Here is a 5543-nt window from a genome sequence, read left to right as displayed (position 1 = left end):
TCTCATAGAATTTAATGCTATTTCTTACCTATTTGCATTTGAACTTTACTAATTTGCATTTGAACTTTACTAATTTGCATTTGAACTCTACTAATTTGCATTTGAACTTTACTAATTTGCATTTGAACTTTACTAATTTGCATTTGAACTTCACTAATTTGCATTTTTTACTAATTTGCATGAAACGCATTTTTTACTAATGTACTAATAATGTAATGCTTTTTTTTTCTTAATTTTAGAGGTATTAGGGATATCTAATTGGGAATTGGGACTTTTTTCCCACAAAAAACATTACATTTTGATAGTTTTTTTTAAAACAATTATTCGTTTAATTTAAAGATAAAGAAAAATCTCTCCTAAATTTATTAAATACTTTTTATGTAATATTTTATAAACTTTTTGTCATTTGGATTAAAAAAAACTATGATGAACAAGGAGTAATGAAAAATCTAATTTTTAATTTTTTAAATTTTAAAATAGTTTCTTTTATCTTTGTATTTCATTGGTTATTAACAATATAAAACACGCAAAAAATGTCGATTTCTTGATAATCTTTGAAAAAAAAATTAATTATTTATTGTCATCTTTTATATTTTAATATTCTTCGCATATTATTCATGCTCATTTATTTTTATAAATGATTCTATTGTCCGTCAGTCACGAGATAAACGTTCAATTTCACTGAAAGGAACCTAGCTCAAAGCCGATCTCGTGGTAACCAGACTATAACTATGCTCATCCTTTTCGAGTTTTAACGAGGTCACTTCACATTTTTCGATCCAAAATCACATTTTCAACTTTTTCCTTACTAATTCAAAGCCAAATTTAACGATTCAAAACCAAAATTTAATTTTATCTATGTTAGATGTATTTCAATACTCTATAATGTAAAAAAATCAGTCACTTTTTAAATTTGATGCAGAATTTTTTATGTATTGCTTCTCAAAGCAGCAAATTTTCCCCAAAACCATTGCTTCAACGAATTTGAATTTTTAAGCTTCTATTTCCTACATTGTTGTGATTAATTTTCCTCAAATATTTATTCAAAACCTTTTTTTTTTTTCTTAAATTGATTTTCTATAATTTCTTGATTATTTATCAGAAATCTTCCTACAATATCAAACAAAAATTTTCAAAATTCAAATCAAATTTTATCATTACTTTTATAAAAAAAGTGTAAAGAGGAGAATGTTGTAACTTAGATCAGTGTCAAGACTGCTCTCTCTAGTGAAAATATTCTTCATTAGACATTTGCAGTTGATACTTGTAACAAAAGGTTACTAAGCTTACTGTGTTATTCGAGTTTTCTAGGCAGGTGCATTTTAGGCAGGTGGATTTTATAGCTGCTGAGTAGGTAGCCTTTTTTTTCAGGAAAAAAAATTTAACTTTATGTTAATTGTCAATTTTCCGATATTCTGAGTTTACTACTACTATTAACATTCAACTGCGTAAGCTCGTAATTTTAAACTTAACTCAGAAGCCAAGGGAACTTCTGGATCAAGCATTGAGACAAACGTGGAGGACTTTTTGATTAAAATAACCCACATTTATGTTACATGGAGGGAAAAGAACGAAAATCTCCCACGGTTAGCCCGACGGCAAGGGCACTCTAACCCATGTACCGTCTACCACTGGGGATATCAGAGCTGTGGTCGGTGTGAGCTGGGATCAGAATTCGTATCAACTAATCACCGTTGGCATTTGTGCCTGGATCACCTCATCCGGAGACAAACACTCTATCCCCTGAGCCACCGCGGCTCAACCACTTATTGTTTCTTTATTAATCTAATTTTTTTGTTTGTATTAAAAAAGGAAATGTCTTTCCTATAAACTTACATATAACGCTAATGCTTTAACTTTCACATTTAATAACTACGTAACAGCCAAAGTAGAAACTGAAGACCGAAATTATCGTTAATTATAAATACTATATAATTCTTTGCATATTAAGCTTTCAAAAAAGGATTTAAATAGAAAACTTTTAAATTTAAAAGCCTTTCATTAGAATAACATGATTGTTAGAGTAACTTTTTATTATTTCTCCCCTATTATACATTTTTTTTTTCTTTTTAGAAATCTCCCACATTATCCCATGATCGAGTACAGCGTCAAGAGCAACTGTTTTCGTTTGCTGTAATTACCCCCTTTTTTCACCCCACACTCACCCCTTTCATAAAAGTCGGCCTTTTCAGATAAAAATACTTTTTGAAATAGTCCAGGTGCAACTAGCAGGCGTGTTAATAATTTAATTTACGCCCGGGTTTATTCCCTAAAAAAGAAACGCCAAATATCGACTTCCTGGGCCCAGGCGACTCTAATTATTCGATCTGATTACTTTCGAACGATTTTTGTATTCGAGAAAGATATATTTGTCTTAATTGATAATTTGGTCGGTATGGCAATCTTGAATGGATCAAGTTGTTATTTTTATGATAAATGATTCCTGTTTTTCAACGCTTGCACAAAATATAATAATCTCTGCAGAATAACTTGTAAGCTATTGTAACACAGAACTGTCTTTGCTTAATGGAATATTCTTATAACTGAGAAACCACAAAAATGTTTGAATTCATTTGATTAGTGTCTAATCGGAACAGGAATGGAATAAACTCAGATCAGTTTGAAGCAAACCCATGGATAGAACTACAGGGGCTGGACAAAATAGTGGGAACACTTCTATACTAGGACATCTTTTGACCCTTCTCAAAAATACTTAAATAATCATTTTATAAATTTATATGTACTTAGGTTATGCGATTTCTCATACTTGTCAATAAAGTTTAAAGTTTTTAGAGGTTTGAGGGACCGACAATAAATTACGAACGGAAAATAATGTTTCTGAGCACCTTATGCCAAAAAACGTGGCAATTAATTTTTAATTTGTAATAATTATTTCGGTTATTATGGGCAACGATTGCACAAATTTTCGTTAGACTAGCTTAAATATATATGGAAAAATGGACATTTTAATAAAAAAAATTTTTTTTTTTTGTTTTACGTTTTTTTTAGATAACTTAATAATATAAATATTCAATAATCAGTAATATTAAATAATAAATATTCACTAAAATTTTAAAAAAAAAATTTGGAGCAATTTTAAATTAATTTGAAATTTATGCTTTAAAGTCTGAGAAAAATTTGTTTAAAACTGCGTAAGGTATGAGTAATTAGAGTAGTTCTTTTATACAAGCATGCGCGGGAAGAATTTAAATTTGTTTTACCTAAATTTTGTAGTAAATCATGTGTAACCAATAAAATAAAAAAGTTCGACTTGAATATCTTGAAAAATTAAAAATTCTAAAGCAATTTTCTAAGTAGTTTTTTTTAAAAGAAAGCTCCAAATGATAAGGGGTGCTCCTCAAATTTATTTTCTATTATTAAACAAGATTTATTAAAAATGACACCGACATTATTAAGGATTATCCTCCATAAGAGAATCCTTTCTTTGGCATGTTTTCTTTTCTAATACAATCATAATTCGGTGAATGAACGTTTATTGTAAGGTATTATCATTTAATTTCATCTTAGGATAGAAAATAATATTTGTGGAAAATTGCTTATCATTTTGAGCTTTCTTAACGAAAACTACTTAGAAAATAGCTTGAAACTTTTTAAATTTTTAAGATATTTAAATCGGACTTTTTTCATTTGTTACCAAATACGATTTACTACAAAATTAAGGGGGAAAATGCTAAATTTTTCTAGCGCATGCGTAGCATAAAAAACTATTTTAATTACTTATATATATATATCACAATTTTCAACGATTTTTTTTTTTAAATTTCAATTTAAAAATTTTGTAACTAATTTTAAATTGCTCTAGAAATTTTGTTTCATTTTATTGAATATTGTTCTAGTTACAGCAAAAAAACGTGAGACAAAAAAATTAGCTTTTTCTTCTTAATAAAAATGTCTATATCTCCATAAACATTTAAGAGAGTTTTACTAAATTTTGTGCAATTATTAAATGTTATAACCAAAATAGTTGTTGCAAGTTACAAATTGTTTGCTACCTTTTTTAACATAGGATGTTCAAAAACACTATTTTCTGTTCGTAATTTACTGTCGGTCCCGCAATCATTTAAAAGCTTTAAACTCCATTGATAAGTTTGATAAATCGCATGATATAAACAAGGTTGAAATCATAAAATGATTCATTTAGCATTTATTGAGAAATATGAAAAATGTATTAGTTTAAAAAGTGCTTCGATTATTTTGTCCACCCCCTGTACCTGAAAGTAAATAGATAGATGGCAGCTGAACTGACTTGGAATATTCCGTAGTTTCCACCTTTATGATACATTTCAAATCCTTGTATAAAAGTTTCTCTAAACGTAATAAATACTTATAAGCATAATCAATACAGTTTCCATAAGCATTCTGAATACTTTAACAGAAATAGCAATATTTAACTTCAAGAAAAAATACAAAATGAAAGCTATCAAAATATGGCAAGTTATTATCGTGGTCTATCAGAGCAATTAAAAAGTGCCAAAAAAAATACTTATGGGAGAAGTCAAAAAATAGTTCCTAGCAAAAAGTGGAAGTAATTCAGTCCCATTCAGTGAACTTAAGTTGATTTTCAGTAGCTTTCCTTCCACTTTTGATACAATCAACACTGATAATGAGTCGCCCAAATTTGAATAATATTTTTTTCTTTAAGATTGAATATAGTAACTGGTCTCAAACCTGTTTGTTTACTTTGTCAGCCAAAAGTTTTCAAAAACAGCTCCGGTTTTCCTCAAAATATTTATTAAACAATACAGAATAAATTTATTAAAAAAAGTTTTAGAAGTTTTGTGTGTGGAACTGTAATAAAACAATAAAAAAAAAATTATGTTTGCTATTGTAGTGATGAAATCTTATTTAAATTGTTAGCCAGTATATTTTAATTTCTAAAGTTTTTTTGTCGAAAATGTGTATTTTCTTGTTAAAAAATAAAGTTTAAAAAACTCAAAGAAATCTATGAGTTAAGTGTTAAATTCAAAAGTGAGCAAGTATAAATTATGTATGCATTGTGGTATTGTGTATTATAAATAAGAAATATATATTGAAAGAGAATATGTAAAAGAATTTTCAATCTTCCATTCTTTACAGGCAACGTCGATCACAGCTTGGTCCGAAAACAGCAAAGCGGCGGAATTCCACGTCATAAAGCCGTCGAAAATACGTCACCCGAATACGAACGATGAACCGATGGAAAAGGATTGAAGAAGAGGCAGAGAAATGTCTCTAAAGAAGATCGAAAAGTCAGGTGAAGAAGAGGCAGACGATAACTGAACCCACCAATCAATTTATCTCTTGCCATCTGACAGCGCACTGACAGAAGAAGACGATTTTCGAGACAAAGACGGATCGTCTGCACTCATTCTCAACGACAGATTCGTGTCATGTGACTCCTTCTTCCGTCAGTTGCAGAACAGAAAAACCAATAATCTGTTTAATTCCAAATCGGGCATCTGTTCTTCGAACATTGTTCATGGAAAATAGCATTCTTTTTGTATCCAAAGCAAATGTTCCATTGAAATTTGCTTTGGAAATCC

This window comes from Parasteatoda tepidariorum, chromosome 10 (genome assembly GCF_982258835.1).
Source record: "Parasteatoda tepidariorum strain Cologne lab strain chromosome 10, Ptep-v5.0, whole genome shotgun sequence".
NCBI classification, from domain to species: domain Eukaryota; kingdom Metazoa; phylum Arthropoda; class Arachnida; order Araneae; family Theridiidae; genus Parasteatoda; species Parasteatoda tepidariorum.
The sequence above is the reverse complement of the archived record's forward strand: the minus strand, read 5'-3'. Positions refer to the sequence as shown.